Genomic DNA, 18946 nt, shown 5'->3' with positions numbered 1-18946 from the left:
GGAGTTTCTTTTAAGGAAATTTTCCAGTATTTTTAATATCTAGTTTTAATTATGTTACCCTTTACTCTGAATATTAAAATAACATCTTCCTTCAATTCTCTTCTTTAAAGAATTCTTTCAATGCAATTTTTCACTGAATATCTGATATTAGAAAGCAGCTCCTAAAGTAAAAATCCTCCCGTTTTCAAATGTTAGCCAGGCAGAAGGTGGTTGTCAGATAAGAGTCAGCCTGCCTAGAGCTCAGACTGCAGGGGACCATAGTCAGAGGGCAAGGTTTCCTTTGGTAATATTCATTTCTAATGGATGACCAAGCATGAGTTTTCCACATGTGTGTTTGTCCAAAACGTGCTCATCTGTGTAGTGCCAGCCCTGCACGGCTCTGTAGCTCACACTGTCACAGTCTGTGCCTTTTAAGCTTCAGGGCTCCCCATCCAGTGCCACACAAGGCATAATCTTCATTCTCTGTCCACTTTAGATTGCAAGGTCTTCATTCTTTTCTAGTTACAGGAACTGAGTCCCTGCTGCCAATTGAAAGCACCAGTTGAGAAGTCACACATTTATGTGTGACTCTGATCATGTTTCTTGCCACAACCAGCAGAGTTTAGAAATAAGCTGCTGTTAATGGTCATTTCTTGCTATTGCTGAATTTGTAGTTTCCAACTGTACCAAACTTCCCTGTCTTAGCTGGCATTTTCCATGTCAGGCATCTGTCCCAAATGCAGCATGTTGGATGAATAACCTCTTACATTTAAATAATTTTCAACTACAAGGTTATGAGGAAACAGTTTTTTCTGTCTGTTTGAAGAATATTCTTACTTCTTGAAAAGTTGTTTTTATGCCATGGATGTTGGAATTTTTCAGGGTTATGCTAGTGTGGAAATTTATCCTAAATATGTTTCTATTTTTTGCTATTTACATTCCTTAAAGAATTAATTTGCACAGAGCATGACATGGTACAGGGATGCCAAATAGGATTGTCTCCATAGCTACAGGTATAACTGTGGTGCTGGGCACGGGAAATTTCTGCTGGGGCAATCTAACAGAACATGGAGAAAAGCAAAAAAAAATTCTGAAGACATTACTGGAAAGCATGAGAAATGGAGGTGAGGAGGAAAGAAGAAACCTATTGTAGGGGAAATGAGCTTTTAACTGAAGAGGATGGATGTTATGAAAGAGAGTGCAGGAGTAGCATGAATATGTCAGAGCAACAAGGAACAGAATGTGTTTTGAGGCAAATGAGCAATGGGTAGTCTTACTGTGAGAAGCTAGAACTTCCTCCACAAACCTGGGATTGAACCCAAGAGTCTTGGATTTCTTCCTGATTTTGCCATCACCAAGTATTGGGCAGAGCATGTATCTCCCTTGCTGGGTCATCTAGATGCAAATTAGGTCACAGGACTGTGCCCAACTTCTGGATTTTAGTGACAGAAAAAATATTTTCTGGCTAATGGAATAAGATAACCTTGGTGCCTCAGCCATCCCCCTTCTCACTTCATGTACAGAGATAGAATTGACAGTATTGTAACTTGCCAGTTTTAGTTAGGATTGCTCTGCTTAGGCTGAATTTACACCACTGCACTGCTCCTTTTTCCAGAATGCACATTCTGACTATTCAAACTTTTGTAAAATGTGCATTTTCCAAAGAAGTTTTAGGCATATTTTTCAGGAATCTGTCACACAATAATAGCTATTTTGTGTATGCAAACATACTGAAAACCTTGGATCATTGTGCTTCAAAACTGAGAGGCTACCATGACAGAGATGATGAAAGTATGACCTGTAGGAAGGAAAGCCTTCCCAGAGCTTTCAGCATCTGCCTGGGATGACTGTCAGCAAGAACTTTTGGCACTGCTGTGTCTTCTAGCTTGTTATTTTATCTCAGAGTTATTTAATGGAATATTTACTATAACATTTGCACAAGCTGGTTTTAACCTATACAGTAGAAAAAAAAGAAAGAAAAAAAGGCAGTACTATGTATGTACGAGATGACAGTGGTATAATAACAACACTTAAATTATGATCCTTCTTTTACATGAGTGGAGTTATTGATTATAGAGAACCTGTTTTGCAGCCAACACAGTGACTTTGTTGTGCAGTAATTGTATATGTGCTGCAGTTTGCCAAGGACATATGTGAGAGCCGTATTGCCCTCTGCTGTGGTAACCTAATTTCAAATCTGGTGCTTCTGATTTGCATTATGAATAAAGTGATACAGCACAAGAGTGTGTATGGGAAGAGCGCCAGCTTTTCTTCTTCTCATGTATTCTGTGTTGAAGCCACTTTATGCATCATGTTTCTTTTTAATCTCAGCCCTAGTCAAATTTATGACAACAGTTGTAGGGGTGAAACAAGCAATCTGCAGGTCAGGTTCAGTGGAGACAGAACTGGGTGAGTGCACTTGCTCTCTTGTAAGCCTTTATTACCAAGTGTTTGTTTTTGAGAAAGAGAAATCCATGCTGGTCAGCTTCATTGCAAATTCTAGACATACAGTTTTTAGAAGATGATGAAACTGGTAATTTTTGTTGGTCAGTAGAATGATTGGTTTATGTTTTAGCAGTGACTTTCATGCAAACAATATTTCTTTACTTTTTGTTTTGGCCACTTGATTAGTGTCCAAAACTGTATAGTTTCCAAGGAAGGTCTGGGGTTTTTTTGTGTTTTTAAGTAGGAAACAACCACTAAATTTTGTCTTCCCCTTACTAGTGTATGCTTTTCTTAGGATTCCAATTGTTTTGGACACACAATAGGAAGGGCATGTGCAGATGTGTGCTTTGACAATCAGCCTGTCCCTGTGTTAAGTGACATACCTTTGACATTTGAAGAAAGCCTGAGCTTCACATGCATGAAAGTATACACCTCTCTGGACTTAGAAATCAGGTTTTGAGAATAAAACAAACTCAAATTAAATTGGTTTCATTTTGAAAAGTCAAACCCCATAAGACTTTAATACTTGGGTATATGCTGATGAAATACCATGACTCTGAAGATTGTTAATATTCATGGAAGTCTGAAATAATTCATGACTTTCTGAAGTAATGTTAGATGATGTACGATGGTAAACAGTATCATTTACACTGAACCTTAAAAATTATTGACAAAGACAAGTTCCTAAACACTGGCTAAACCTTGTATTTGTTGTTATGATTTCTTGGTTTTATACTTCAAGCAGATTTTCAATTAACTCCACTGCATTCAGAGTAATTATTCATTTATTATAGTCAGTTTAGATATGGTAAAGATTAAAGGAGTAAAACAAATCATTTCAGTGACATAGGCTAGTGATACATTGTTATTATTCTGATTTATTTGCCTCTTGCATAAGGAAGATTTATACCATCCATTTTTGAGTGACTCCTTGTTAGCATATATTTTTATAGATAGTTATTTGTTAAAATAAAGTGTTTTGATAAAGTAAAAAGCTATCTTGCTGTCTTCCCCTCTCCCCATTCCTTGAGAAAATACAGATGTTCCTAGAATAAAAGAAAAAGGACTGTAGATGTGCAGAGCACACTTATACATGCAGTAAAATGTACTTCTCTATTAATAAAAAAAGTACAGAATATGATGCACCGCTGTTCTAAGACAACTACATGTGTTCGATGTTGAGAAATTAATGGCACGGAGCAGATGCCTTCAGTCATCTAGGAAGTGTGGTTTCCCAGTGTACTGCAACTGCATGCCCTGCAGTGTGTCATCTCACTTATGAAGGGGTTTTACATGTTTATAAAAGTGTGTTAAACATTGGTAAAGTTTATTTTATGCATTATGCATAAAAGTTGTCATTAGGATTTAACAAAGCAGCTTGCAGAGAAAGATTACAAATAAAATCTCTGTATACAAAAACGATTTGGATGGTTTAGCTAGATGGTTCTGACTTAAAAAAATTAACATTTCACTTACTGTTCTCAAACATTCAGAGAAAGAAAAACAGCTAACTGAAAAGAATGAAATATATGTTGTTATAGGAGTGCCTGGCCGGATCACTATTACAGAGGTTCTTTTAGTATTTCCATTATAAATCCTCTTTATTCAGTGTAATATCATGGTAATTTCAAATCACATTTGGCTTTAACTTGGCAAATAATCTGTCAACACAAAAATTCAGTTCATTTATATGTATGCATGCATTTATTCTTACATGTGCACAGACTATATCATGTTCACATGTGGCTGATGTGTAGATTTAAAAATAAGTAATGACTGTAAAGCTATTATTTTTTTGGTCCAGTTTGCCTAGACATAAATTTAAAGAAGATTACAGATTGGATTTTCAGATGCACTTAGCATTGCCTTAAATGGTCACATTTAAGTTAATGGTAAAATTCCTATGACTTAAATTGCTGTAAAGTTAGGTCAATGCTGTTGAAAATCTCACTCCATCCTTTCAAACTCTGTTTAGGGTCTAGCTCTAGGTGTGTGGTGTAAGTGACAGACTTATGGGCATAGTAACATTTTAGTGAAACTTAAGGGGATTACTCAGTTCTCTTTTTTGCCTCTGTATACTCTGTTTGTATGACTAGATAAAAAGCCTAAAGCACTAATCTAGACACCTATATTAGACATTTAATTGATTCAGTTTGAGGAAATAGTTTTCCTCTTTAAAAACAAACTTGAAAGGATGCTTTTATGTTGGATCTAAATAAAGAGAAAAGACCCATTAGGAAGTGAAAGATGCCACGAGTAAACAACATGGATGAATGTCATGGCTAGAGTTATACGGCAGCAGTATGACAGGAGGAAGTATCAATAAGGATGTAGAAGAAACTCACTGACAATAATAAAAAGACACTTTCGGCAGCCATACTTTTATTTGTATGATGCTGTGTTTTCTGATTTTTTTTATTTGGATATGTTCCTTTTTGCTGGATTTTCCACTGCCCTACACACCTGTGCCTAGTTTAGACATTATCTGTCAGGTACTTTTATTTTATTTTACAAATTAGATCAGAATGTCTACAAAATCAAGAAGGTGCCTCGAGCACCTTCTGTATGAGATGGGCTGAGAGAGTTAGTGGGTTTTTTTTGCCTGGAGAAGAGAAGGCTCTGGAGGCACCTCACAGCCCCTTCCAGTACCTAAAGAGGACCTACAAGAGAACTGGAGAGGGGCTTTTTACAAGGGCATGTAATGATAGGCCAAGGGAGAATGGCTTTAAACTGAATTTGTGGTCACATGTAATGTGGAACACACTAAAAGCTCTGGGTTTAACTTGGTACTTCCTGAATGGAAGATTTCCTTCTGTCCCTTGTGTCTCTCTCCTTGGTAGGCTACAGTGAAATAAAGAGCCCAGATCAGTCTTTCCTTCACACACTGCAAGTTTAAAACATTCTATGAATGTAATTAATGCAACTTTATTTTTCCTTAGTATCTTAAAGTATATTGTATTGTAACTCAAAGTTTCACATCGGGTTCTATGGCAAAGATCAAAAACATTATATTGGGAAACTTCAAAGCAAGAAATCCAGAGAAAATATTTTCTACTCAAGAGACCATTGCAATACAGGTATCACAGGTCCAGATGGCATAGTACTGAGAGGGCTTCATGAGCTTTTTTAGCTTTAGAACACCATTCATATCCAATCTGGAGTGACTACCAGCTAAACCTCAGCCTGACTTAGGCTCCTCCAAACTGCTCCGTGGCCTGCAGGAAGCATTCAAATCCAACATCCAAGTCCATTTCTGCCACTCTTCAGGCCCAGCTTTTTCTCTAACTTCTGGGGAAGTCCACTTCTTGCACTTCCCCAGCTCTGAGGCTTTCCAGGATTTTCTGGGATCCCAAATATAGTTAGTGGCAAGGACTTCGTGAATTATGTGTGTGGGATGCCAGATTGCTGTGAATTCCCATGGAGCTGATTGCCTGTCATTCTGCAAAAAACTGTTGATCTTCAGAAAGGACTATTTTGTCTACTTTATTTACTCTCTACAACAAGATGTACTTGATGGAATTAGAGCTTTAGGTACCTAGGAGAAACTAGAGCTCTAGGTACCTTTCAGGAAAAACTGACCTGCAGGACTAGGAAACATTGGTGTCTGTGTCACAGAACCTTTCATTATCCTGGCCAGTAATTATGCAATAGGGGACATCTTTGCCATCCATGCAATCATTTACTCCTTTTGTGCTGCTATCAAGAGACCAAGTAGGGGAGGAAATTTACTATGTGTGTTTCTATTTTTTGTGTTCTCTGAGCAAGAAATTACAATGCCTAGTAAATAGAGCAGGTTCTTTATACTCATTATGGACTATTGTGTGAAAATGCTTTGCTGACATCAGAGGAAAACCCATAAATTTGTTAGATGTGTTTTGCTAAGTGTATATTTGACCCAGAGTGAAAATTATTACTACATGAGATTTCTGAAGAATAAATGGGAGTTATATGTTATTTCAGCTCTGAAAATTGCAATTTGGGTGGCTGTTTGATCTGACCTGTGACATAATAAATGAGCATGTACATGTTAAAATGACATAGACTCATCAGGCCAGGATGAACAACAACACAGGCTGTGCTGGTACTTGTTAAGTTTAATTTTCCTGTTTCTCCACCTCTACAGAATACTGTACACTGCTTTGTTTGGTCCTCAGCTTATATACAATAATGATGGGTTAGTAAATAATTTATGGGTTTTTTATGATTTAGGATGGAATTTCATGTGCTTACCAGATTAACACTTCATGCAATTAAAAAACCCCCAAACAATGGGTAATCTTTCTGTGCTTTTCTGATGTCTTGAACCTAGAGATTGCTGAAGGAAAAAACAATCTCTAGTATAAATAGAGATAGCACTAAATTGAGTAACAGCTGCTGAAGAACTGCTCTACTAACCATGCCAAAGAGATATTTCATATTCTTGCTGTGTTTCTTCTGTGTCCTGTTCTGCATAGTACTCATGCACTGAGATCAGGTGATCTAGGTATTGTAGAGATCTGAGGAGCTGCTGGTGACAAGGGCATTTTCAGCCATGTATTAAGATAGTCTTACATTGCTGGCATGACACAAAAAGAATTTAAAAATATCTGGAAGTCATGTTATTTTGGTCTGGTTTTCATAAAACCAGAATTGCATTCTCTGCTTGAACCATTTTATCTTTATTTTATAATTTCTTAGTTCTTTAGCTAATCAGAGATTTTTGTGTTTTGCGAAAGAGAGGAACTTGCAGCAATCATTATTTTGTCTTGACAACTTTTCTTTGTGAAGTGGAATTATTGCCTAACAAAAAGCAGAGATTGCCCTCAACTACTATAGACTAGGACAGCAGCGGTCAAATGAGGTCTTGGCATCTTGCCGCAGAACAAGCTGCCTAAAATTCTGGATAATCTCCCTCATCATCACACATCTTGTAAAAGATCTTGTGATTCTTATAGAGTCCCAAAAGCACATAAAATAATTTGGTAGAAAATTCAAATATTCAGTTGTTGGGCAATTGTTATGCAATTGCCTTATGCAATTGTTGGGCATTAATTTTGATAACATTAAAATCACCTTTCTGATTGCACAATAAATAGAGATTCAGAATCAAAAATAACAAAGCCTATTTTTTCTCTTTGCAGGCATAGATGTGTGAGAATGATTTCATTATTGAAACCATTGCTAAGGGAAGGAATTGAGGAGGTGAAAATGGGCAGATACTGATTCTGCACCAGAAGGTATGGCTTTTAGCATTGAAATACTGCCTTTCATGTGATGCTCAACAATAACATTTTCTTGAAGGGAAACTGACACAGTATAATTCAAATTAATACATCCAAGCATGTCTTAAATTGTACTCCAGCAAAACAAGTGTTAACTCTGTTTAATTATCCAGCCAGTGGTATGAATAACCAGGTGAAGACAAAATGCAACTCTTCTGATCAGAGAAAAAATATTCACTAACAACAGAAGGAACAGAAAGATAGTTGTAGGTTCATGATTCTGTCATAATTGGTGAGCTGTGCCCCTGAAACAGGAGTTTTGGCTTCTCCAGACCATTTCAATCAGCATATCTAATTGCCTAATTCCACATCCTTCCTTTTGTAGACGTGAAATAAAAAGAAATCCAATACATGGACTAAAGAAGATGCAGATAAAATGTGGTACTCTTGACATTTTCCAGCAGAATTTGTAAACTAAACACTGCTAGATCAGTCTAGGGTGACTCATGGCCAGAGTTTCAGATTGATATGTACCTGCTAATCTGTTAGACTTTAAGGAGGTAACTTTTGTACCTCTTTCTGCAGACTGAATATGATTTGTCTGTACCATAGGAGCACAATTAGCTTGTGTATTACAGTGAACTGTATACTGGGAATATTACAGGCTCTTGCCTTGTACATGCTTTTGCCTTGTATCTAGTAGGTGACATAAACACTAAGCTACCTGTTGAATTAAAAGGGCTTAGGGTTGCCTCATGGTTTGTATTACAGACCACCTACCTGATGTGAAAACACAGAAATCAGTAGCAGCATGAATGACTTGGTGAGCAGAGTTGCTATTAAAGCATTAGTGGTTTCTATCTGCAATCCATATTACATGATGATGAGAAAAGTGAGATTAATGAAAACAATCAATGGTAATTTCTGTGGTTTTACTAAAGAAGATTCTATTTATAGTTTCAGTGTTGAAATCAAAGTAATGCTAAGTCTTAAACTAAAACTAAGTTTTCAGTATTGGCATTACTTTCTCTGCATATTGGTCTCTTAATGCACTTGGAGTGAGTTCCAGGAATGGCAAATTTTTCAAATGAGTCAAGTTCTCTATAGCATGTTGCTTTTTTATTTTTTTTAATGAAAGGAAATGTCTAGTTATAGTAACAGTTACAGCACCTATCTTGGAAGTAGCTGATATTTCTTTTCTGTCTGTAATCTGCAGTAAGATGATTCTAGATTTCAGGAAAAATGCTGCAGAAATCTATTTCTTATTTAATTCCTACTGTTCTTTCGAACAGCAGTTTGCAGAATGCATCTGGGTGTACAGCTAATGACCCATGAGCAATAAGCAACTGTTTAAGTAAAATGCACTAGGAAAAAGCTTTTACCAAACAGCATTTTAATATTTTAAATAGATTTTCCATTGCAGCCTCTTAGTAACTGGATTAGTTCTCTGATGTGTTCTGACAGAGCTGTTGTTAGGGATACTCCATTAACTTTGTCTGTCATCTTATTTTCCCCAGTATCCGGCATAACACCCTTATATTTCATAATTTGTATTGCTATCAGTGCTGATTTGTAAATGTGCAAATTATAATTAACAACGGCCACTACTTCTATTAAATATTAAATCATTCTTGCAGCCTATATTTTCCACAGCAGATGGAGCCCTGTGGTATGCAAATAGACTTTCCTTAAGTAGTCAGCAGTTTTTACCAAAATCTTGGCTTTAAAAATGCTTTCTTTTTTTGTTTGCTTTATGTTTTCTCTTGCATTTAGGTTAATATTTATTCACTGCAGATTCTCTTTCTCCCCATAAGAATTTCATGGACTATTACATTCTAGCACTGAGGTTTTGTTTCACTTCATTAATAGCCCCTTAATCATATAGCTTGCTTGTAAAGTACAAATGCTTGTTATTTGTACTTATGCTGCAGTATTGCATAAGAGGCATTTAGTTATATTTTAATATGTATAGCAGAAGCAAAAATGCTGGGTACACCAACATAGTTTTTAATATGAAAACCAATTTACGTGCACAGTTTTTTTTCTCCAGAATAAGCAAAAGCATTTATGGTTTTATATTGTGTCTTAAACATTCCATTAAATGTCATCAGCTGATTCAGGAAAATGTATTGCAAAATTACTAGAGAACTGTAAAATGTGTAAATGTAATGAATGCTCACGGCATAGAAAGGATTGAAAGTCCAACATATATCAGGTAACTATAAAACAGCAAGAAACATTGATAGAACATTACATTTTTCTAATGTATAGTACCTTAAGCATGAAACTCTTATTTTTGGTGTTTACTGCTGTGCTGTTTTGTTAAAGAACACTGATACAGAGTTAACACAGCCTTTCTAATACCAAGAGGAATCTGGTATTAGAAAGGCTGTATTAAGAAAGGCAAGCAGCATCATTTAGGAAATGGTTTCACTATCCACTTGAGCAATTGCAAATTAAGATTTTTCAAATGATTGACTATGAGATTGTATCCTAAATAAGGGCAACCCATTTTTTTTCCCACATTTTTAAATGGACACAGGAACATGGAGCTCAAGGATGTTAACTGCCACATTAACCAAAGAGTAATGAAAACTTCTCTGAATGAACATCTCAGTGAGCTGAAATGGCCTCAGCAATATAGAAATGAATTGTAACAAGTTAGGGTCTTGTCTTCCTGCTGGTTTAGTAGGAGTTGGAATTAGCATGCTAAGTGGGATCAGCAGCAGTAAGCAACTGGACTGGAGTATCCTGGAATCCATGCTGTGAGTGCATATTGACAGTGTGATACCTCTCATAACACTGAGGTACCATTTAGTCACAGATATTGATATATATTAAACTGAAGTTGTAAGTGATGTGGAATAGAATTCTGGGATGTTATGCCAGCTTATCTGAGCAGGAGTAGCTCTGGTCACTCAGATCCTTTACATCTATTGAAGAAGGTGCTTTTTAGGTATAGCAGGAGAAATTCAGATAACAGGGCAGGACCTGATGCCAACCATTTGGGAACAGTTTTATATCAGCATTGTTATTATTGTTAAGATGAAGTGTGATTTGAAGGATGCTGCTGGGACAAAAAGGGAACCTAAATTTTAAAAAGTGAGCAGCAACTCACTAAGCAGGCAGAGCGGGCTTGCCATAGGTGAGCTTTTGTTCAGCAACTACACTGTGACATGCAGGGGACCATGGACAAACTTTAAAACCAATGGTAGTACTAGGAACAGTCTGCCTGTGGCAGCCTAGACTGCCTGTGGGTTGGCTTACATGTTAACAAACTGATTTATTGTCTACAGAACCTGGGCCTGAGAGAATGGCGATTTCACCAGTAGCCTTCACCCTGTGCTTTTCCAGAAGTCTGGTTTTACACACAGAGGATAGTCTTGATGAGTTTGATGTTTTTATGTAAATTCTGCTGTAGAGAGAGGTTTAAAGAGGCAGAAATTGGACTACTTTATTGAAATTAAGAGGGTCCATGTACTTTTAAGTATTACAGAAAGTTGAATTTCACCAAAATTTCAGCCAGAGTCAGGGTAATATTAGATGTGACCAGTGTATTCAATGAAATATCTAAACTGTTTTCTTGTGAAAGGAACTTCATAGGAACTTACATGAACTTTCAAAAAAAGGCTCCAGAAACTATTGTGCTGTGCCTAGGAAATAGCTGTATCCTTGTCTTTCTCTCCTTAGCACACTGCCGCTACTGTTCCTCACATGCACAGCATGGAACTAATCCCTCCCCTTGCTTTGAGCTCCAGAACTACTGCTTGATAGTTCTGCACTCTCTGCACAGCTTTGCCCCTTAGCTTTTGTCATCACCCCTGCTCTTTGAGTCCACCTCTTTAGAGCAAGGACATTTACTTGCTCTGGTAACTGGGCACAGCTGCACTTCAGCACATCAACTTTTGTAAAATAGGCCAGATGATTTTCATGTGTGCAGGACACCTGATACTGATGATTTGGTGCCTTTTGGTGTAGTGTATAATTGATGAAGATGTTGGGTTGTGCATAGCTGCAGTTGTCCTCCATCCTCCCCTCTGAAGCCGGCGTTCAGGTATGCAGTACCTCTGAAAATCTGGTCTATAGTGGCTAATGAAAGGATTTATAGGCAATTGAACATCTCTTAATATCAGATCAAAAGAAGATGTCAGAGAAGGGACCCTGCTTTCTTGAGGTTCAGAAATGCAGTTTAGTCAAAGCCATTAGATTACTCCTATTTAGAGTCAGAGGAAATGCTCTCTGGAGAAGCTAAGGAAACATGAGCATATTTCAGTCATTGATATCCCACTTAAGCCTTATTTAAAGTCTGTCTAAGGAGGAACTAATATTTTTTCTGTGAAACTGTAGTATTTTTTTATCTTGAAGTAGCTAGTTAGGAGTATTTTAATGATGTTGAACAATTTAAATGGCTATATTTCTTCATTCCTTTCATGAAACCTTATTGTTCTCAATGTGGGAGATTTGGATGTTATAAATTCTCCAGGAAGTACTCTTTAAATACCAATTGGAGTATCTTTGAGGCTTAAAATAAAAGCACTGGTAAGGGTTGTGCATCAATATCCTTGAAATCATTCAGTGCTTTTGGGGGATTAATCAGATGTGTTGGATGGGCAATCTACAGGAGCTTAAAATGGAGAAAAGGAGAAGCAGGACTCCTAAGCACCCATTTCCCCTGTCCTCCAGTCCTGAAGCTTTGTTCATTCTTAGCTGTACAGAGCATAGAAAAAGCTTAGAAAAATTAGGAAAGATCTTAGCAGTTGTGGGTAGTAGTGGTGAGTGCAAGAGAAGATGGTCATTCTACATGGCCAGTTCCAACCTGAGATTCGTGACCCAAAAGGATCATGTCTGCAGTCTGTCATACTGTGCCTCCACATCCTTGTCTATTCTTACTCTAATATAAGAATTTTGTTCTCCACACAGAATAAAACAGTGGCAGTGTTTTGGCTTGCTTTCACCCTATAAGGCAAATTCATTTGTTAATCTTCTGTCTCTAAAGTGATGTGTATTGGAAAGGAGGGCAGGCTGTAGATTTCCAGCTGTTTGTTGCATGTATATGTAGGCAATCTTGCTGTATCTTTGCATGACTGACAAAATGGATATCTGGGGGAAAAATGTTAGTAGCACAATATTTAGAATTCTGCAACTCATAGGGTAGACCAGAACAGATCTAAATATAAATGTCTTAATTTTTTTTAACTTTACATCAAAATCTAATACAATTGAAATGAAGACCTACTGAAAGAGATTATAGCACCAAAGCATTTCACTGGACTACATCTAGCCATAATACATCTAACATGTGGTCTGGGATTCTGATAGCCAGGGCTGAAATTCTTTTTTTTTAGTAATTAGTAATTTACTAATACTTTAGGAGTATTAAAAGCATAGAAAATGACATGAACATACTATTTAAGAAGGGACCAGTTTATAGTGGTGTGGAATTTTACACCTGATAGTAGTCCAGTGAATATGAACTTTAAATTGTCACATTTCCCTGAGAAGTAAAAAGTGAGAGTTAAATGCCTAAGCAAAATGCATACATAATATCAGTCATGCAAGATGTCCTGAATAGTAGACAAACCCTTCATTGCTTTCATGTTGATTAAAAACTATGGGTTTGTTCTAAGTGATAATGGTAATGAACTGTGTTGAGGTCCAGAAGACTTTTCAAGGACAGAATCTCATTATTCCTTGCTTTGGACATACTGTTGGTAGGTTTCTGAAGCGACCTAGATTTTGATCAGGAATTTTCAAATTTGATAATCTCAGCTCTACTTAAAGAGCATGGCTGATGCATCTGTGGTACATTTTATCATACAGCATTTTTGTTTAATTAGATTGTGAACTCTCAATGACTTCCTGAGAGTAAATTTTTTTGAGATGAGAATTAGAAAACATTAGATGAGGTAGAGGACTTGAGAATACTTGTCCAGAAGAGATTGATAAGAACATAACTGGGACAGCTGTGAGCTGTGCTTTGGAGTTGTAAATGATGCTGGTAAGTGATTTTCAATTCTGATTTTAAATAGTCTCAGAAATTGTCTTCTACCAAGGCTTCTTTGAATTAAATTTTGTTTAGTAATCAGAACCACTACATATTAAGCCTTCTGGAGCTCATTAGGTACAAGGAGAGGGTGAGAGTTGGGTTTGCTCATCTCTAAGTGGAGAAGGCTATGTAGGTATCTTATTGCTGTCTACAGCTACCTCATGGGAGGATCTTAAAGAGACAGAGACAGGCTCTTGGTGGAGAGATGCAGTGGCAGGATGGGAGACAGCAGCTAAAAGTTAGGATACAAAACATTTTCATTAAATATGAGGGTTTTAATTTTTCCCCCCATGATAGTGATCACTTGATACTGGAACAAGTTACCCTGTTTCCTTGTGGATATTTACATCCTGACTGAGCCTTGTCTTTTCAGCAGGGATTGTATGAGGTGATCTTCTGTGATTTCCAACACAAATTATTCTCTGTTTCTACTCTGTGCTGTATTTGGAGTTTCAAGAGAGCACATTAGTACATCAAACTCTTTCAAGACTCAGTTTTGCAAATTCTCTTTCCATTCTTTTAGGCATGGGCCAGCATTTAGGGACCCGCTGAGGTGTGTGGGTTGTGCAGGCAGTGGTTCTGTAAACACCCTAGAGGATAGACTTCTATATGAAGGCCAAGTCTTAAGACTACCTGATAAGCTGGAGAATAATGGAAGAAGAGGGATGGAAAATGGGAGTAGATGCCATAAGCAGCACAGACATCACCAATGCCCCTGGGTCTAACAACTCCCTCAGAAGTAAGAGGAGCCTCAGTGACAGTTCTGTCCTGTCTGGTGACATTCTGGCTATGTGAAGGAGTAAGCAGGGCGGTGCAGTGGTCACAGGGATACAGTAAGCAGGTAGGAATGTCAGGACCCTTCCTGGAAGCTGTGTAGAGGGAAAGGCCTTTCTTAAAGGCCTCTGGGAAGAACACTTCATTTCCTCTTATGAGAGGGTTTCCTTCCTCGTTACCAACATTGTTTCTAAGAGCCAAAATGATCTTCAGTGAGTGTTCATCTCAGGCACCCAGCTGAGATAACTCACAAACAGCTCAGCCACAAGAGGCTGTCATTGAAATGAGGTTGATTTATGTTTTAATGCTATTGGTGATGTCCAGGTCACAACTAGAATTTTCATTTTCTGCTGATGAGAAGTGACTTGAGTTGTGCAGATGGTGCAGCTGACCCAGCTGTTCCTTGACCAGCAAAGATGAGAGGAAAGGAATACTTCCATATTACTGGAAATATTAGCAATAATAGGTTAGAAGTACTAGACTCAACCTCAGGTACTCAACCTGTAGTACTTACTCAGCTTCAAGAAATCAGAAGTCCAGCTGTGATGATTACTCGGCAAACTCTTCCCCAAACCTTCTCCAGCTTTATTCCAAAACACTGTGCTGGTTTTTCAGGTCTTCTGTAGATATAAGAAAGAAGATATTTACCCCTAAGCTCCTTGGTAGTACTTCATGTGTTTTCTGTTGTTCTCTGAATAATGTACTGGCCTGTGCAATAGTGCTGAAGCTTTTAGCTAGGTAATGTGAAAATAACTCAGAAGACAGAAGCTGTGTTTCTCCTACATTGGAAGGAGAACCGCAACAAAGTGGAAACTAGAAAGCTCTGCTGCTATGCAGAGTTCTTACACATGCACAACTGCACTGCCATTGTTTTAAAACTTCTGTATTTTAAACATTTGTAATATACTTTCCTAACTGTTCAAAGTCAGTTGTACTTGTTTTTGCTGTGACTGCTTGATGCTGCTGGTTATTATCAGCCGAGCAACTTGCACTATTAGCTTTCTAGCAATAGGAAGACATAAAGAATAAGGTACAAATCCTGTCGGCAAATACTTTCTGATGGCAGTGTTCAAGCTGAATCCTCAGTGCTTTGCTATAACAATCAGGATTTGGCCCTGCTTGCCCTTGGTATTAATCTTGTCCTCTACCCACTAGGCATTACATGAGATGTAAATGATTTGTTTCCATTCATCAAATTCACAAGGTATGCCTATATCTGTGAAAGATTTAAAAAAAAATATAGCAAAGTTCATAGTCTGTGTAAAAAAAGGAAAAGCATCCATGTATTAGGCCATCAAGAGTCAAAAGCATAATTTGAAATGATAAACGTATCCATTTTAAGTTACACATTACTTTGCATAGTTAATATCACTATAATTAGTCATAGTTCCTGTAATTTATTGAAAAAGATGCTCAGCCCCTCTAGTGTACTACAGTGATGAATGTTGGAAGTGCAACTTTGGAAGCAGGAATCAAGAAAATTAGTAACAGTTGGAGAATTAACATGTAAATCAATAATATCCTTTCTCTTGCATCTTGAAAACTGAGGGCATACATCACACGCTACATAACAAAAGGGAGGGCAGAAGTTAGAATTGTAACTTTTTACATTACTAGGTCTGATTTTACTGCGAGAGCTGTTTAAAATAATTTCAAATGTTAAAGTAAATCTCTAGTAAATATTTAAACTATGTATAACTAGTCACAAATAAATTAAGCTGATTTTATGCATTCTCTCTAATTAGAAGGGCACAGCATTTGTTGAAACGTGATTAGTATTATTCATTAAGCAAAAAATTCTCATTTGTATCTTATTATCACTATTCTGCATAAACCAACACAATTTGTCATGAACTCCCTCATTTGCTGTATCCTCAAATAGCAGATTATGCTTATTTTTCATTTGGACAGTGGAAAATAAAGCCAGGTGTTTGGCAGCACCAGAGTGTTCAGGTGTAACTGTGCCAGTGATGGTACATTACTAGCAGCGTGGATGAAGAATGAGGCATGGAGAATCTTGGGACTGAGGTGCCTTGAGGCCCATCCCTTTTGAGTGGTCCTGCTGATGAGACAGGTGGTGTTGTATAGGACTGAAAAAAGAGAAACTTTTTTTGTAAAGTCAGCCTTTCACCTTCATGTGGAAATGAGAGGTGCTGCACTGTAATATTTGGATGTGCTCATGGCTAAAGTCTCTATGGTAGACACTTTTGTATTAAAGTTTTCTAAAGCTGAAAAATGTCCATTGCTGCACAGAGGTCACTGCCAGTGTGTGAAAAGAATTGGCACAATATTGCATGGGCAGTATTATGCATTTATATACATAAACATTTACATGTGACCTTGATTGCAATATATCATGCAGGATAACTAATTCACTGTCTGCATATTCTTCCCCTTCCTTTCTCTCATCTCTTTTTAAGCTTTGAAGAACATCTCTTTACATATGTCATATTTAATTCTGCCTTCATTCACATGCATGTAAACCATCAGTAATAATGCTGGACGCAGTGGTGCTGAGTCAGTGCAGGATGGGTTGGAACAGTGTAGCTGGCTTTCTATCAGCTCACTGGGGTTGTGGATTAAAAACTATGTGAACCCTGAATGGGAATCACAAGGTTTGGTTTCTTCTGACTGTCACTAACTGTCATATGATTTCTTTTCGTCTTTGAGCTGGGATTCTAGGGGCAATGGCATCCGAAGGGATATATTCACCAACAATGGCAGGGGCAAAAATTGCAAGGCATTGTTACTTCTGCATTGGATAGATGAGAATATTAAAGGAATTGTCTAGGCATTAGAACTGTTTTTCCTACAGCATATTTTTCACATCTCTTGGACTTTGGTTGTCAGGCAGTGGTTTAAATTGTTTTAGGGCCTTTGATAAATACATGTAGGGATCAAGAACAGTTTTGGCTATATAGACAGCTTAGATCCAGCTTCTTTGGATGGCAGATTGTTTGAATTTTTCACTGTTTTCTTAAGATTAGGTGCTCCTGAGTGGCCCTGGAAGTTCTAGATAGCACAGCAAGTGGTATCCATCGCAGTGAATGGCAGCATGGGAACCATGCTAAGACCTGTGTGCTTATTCGTTACCGTTCCCTTTTTTGCCTAAAGAAGCGATAAAGTTTCTTTATCAAAATGGACTCTCACAAAAATTTTACATTGAATCTGATGCCCGGTCTTACATTTGGAGCAAAGAAACAGTGAGACAGTCTCATCTATGTTATGATACACAAATCTGTTGTCAGTCTTGCTGGAAGTATGACATGAAATTTTCATTCCAAGATAAAAGCAGAGGAAAGGTTATTTCCAACATAAACCAATAGCAGAGAAAAGTCCAATGCAGAGCAATAGTGAAAAGGAGGGACTTTGTATATGGTCACACTAAAATTATGGAAGCATAGTTTCAGACATAAACCCCACATATTGACACTTGAAAATTCATTAATTTTATATATGTTTGTCATTGCTCATGTGTATCTTGTCTGTGGGTTTCTGTGAGTAGTTTATTCCATTTTACTGAATATGTGCTTGTGAATAACAAATCCAAACTATGAATAGCTTAAATAGCTAGTAAGAGAAACAATTACATTTCCTTTCTCTCTAACATGCAATTTTAATTTTCATAATTCTATAAAAACATATCCCCCACAATGCAGGCCTGCCAGGAGGCCTGAAATCTGCAGGCTATGGCCTCTCAGGCTGTTTTCCAGTGACTCATTTTTAATTTTATAGAAGCATTATCTCTAGCTAGTAAATTAACAACAGCCTATAGTGCACACACACTGTCATCCATCTGCTTAAGGCTCTTGTCATTTGACACCAGTCTTGTATCCATAGACTTCATCTGGTATTCAAAAGCTATCAACCCTGCCTCCAAGGTAGCCCACCTTCTGGCTCCAGGCTAGAGGAGTGACTCTCCATTTCCAAGTCTAATGAACACATAGCTATTAGCAGCTTTTCCATTAAGGATCTAGTCTTAGAAAACAGACAATGTTGGAGTTACTTGGATCCAGAACTACATGGAAGAGTGTTCCTTAGGCAGCCTGACTTTTGTCAAGCAGAACACTCAGTGGTACCTCCCTCTTGCAGTATGTTAGACATTAGTGTTTATGCCACTCCATTTTGAGGAGTGGCGTGTATTAATAGATGAAATTCTTTATATTATCTTTCAAATTAGGGACAGCATTTCTAAGGAGTTTTGAAAAATGCATGTAATATCAAAAATCTCAGGACTGGTATGAGTCCCCCAAATGAGAGAAAGCCATGTACATTTATATATCCAACCATTGTATGGTTGGAGAGCAGCCTAGCAACTATTTCGCAGTTGCTAAATTTTGTTTTATTCCTAATTTGGCTGCAAATGAGATAATTTGTATTCTTGCAAATAATTTCTATGTAAACCGATGTCTTCTGCGAAGGAGTCGTAGTGATTTAACAGCAAATTGTGTCTCCTGGACAAACTTCAGTCATCACAGGATAGAAGCTGACAACAACTACT

General features: G+C 37.5%; 1 long non-coding RNA gene across 1 annotated transcript in view; it reads left to right on the top strand.

Moving 5' to 3' along the window:
• LOC120510829 overlaps positions 1–18946 on the top strand; it is a 183707-nt gene that overhangs the window by 95026 nt on the left and 69735 nt on the right. The window contains exon 5 of the long non-coding RNA XR_005629604.1: positions 7545–7640. This is a non-coding gene — a long non-coding RNA (uncharacterized LOC120510829). The remainder of the gene's footprint in view (positions 1–7544; positions 7641–18946) is intronic.

The sequence above is a fragment of the Passer montanus genome, unplaced genomic scaffold (assembly GCF_014805655.1).
Source record: "Passer montanus isolate IOZ18808 unplaced genomic scaffold, ASM1480565v1 scaffold60, whole genome shotgun sequence".
NCBI lineage: Eukaryota > Metazoa > Chordata > Aves > Passeriformes > Passeridae > Passer > Passer montanus.
Note: the sequence above shows the minus strand (reverse complement) of the source record. Positions and strands in the feature narration are given on the sequence as shown.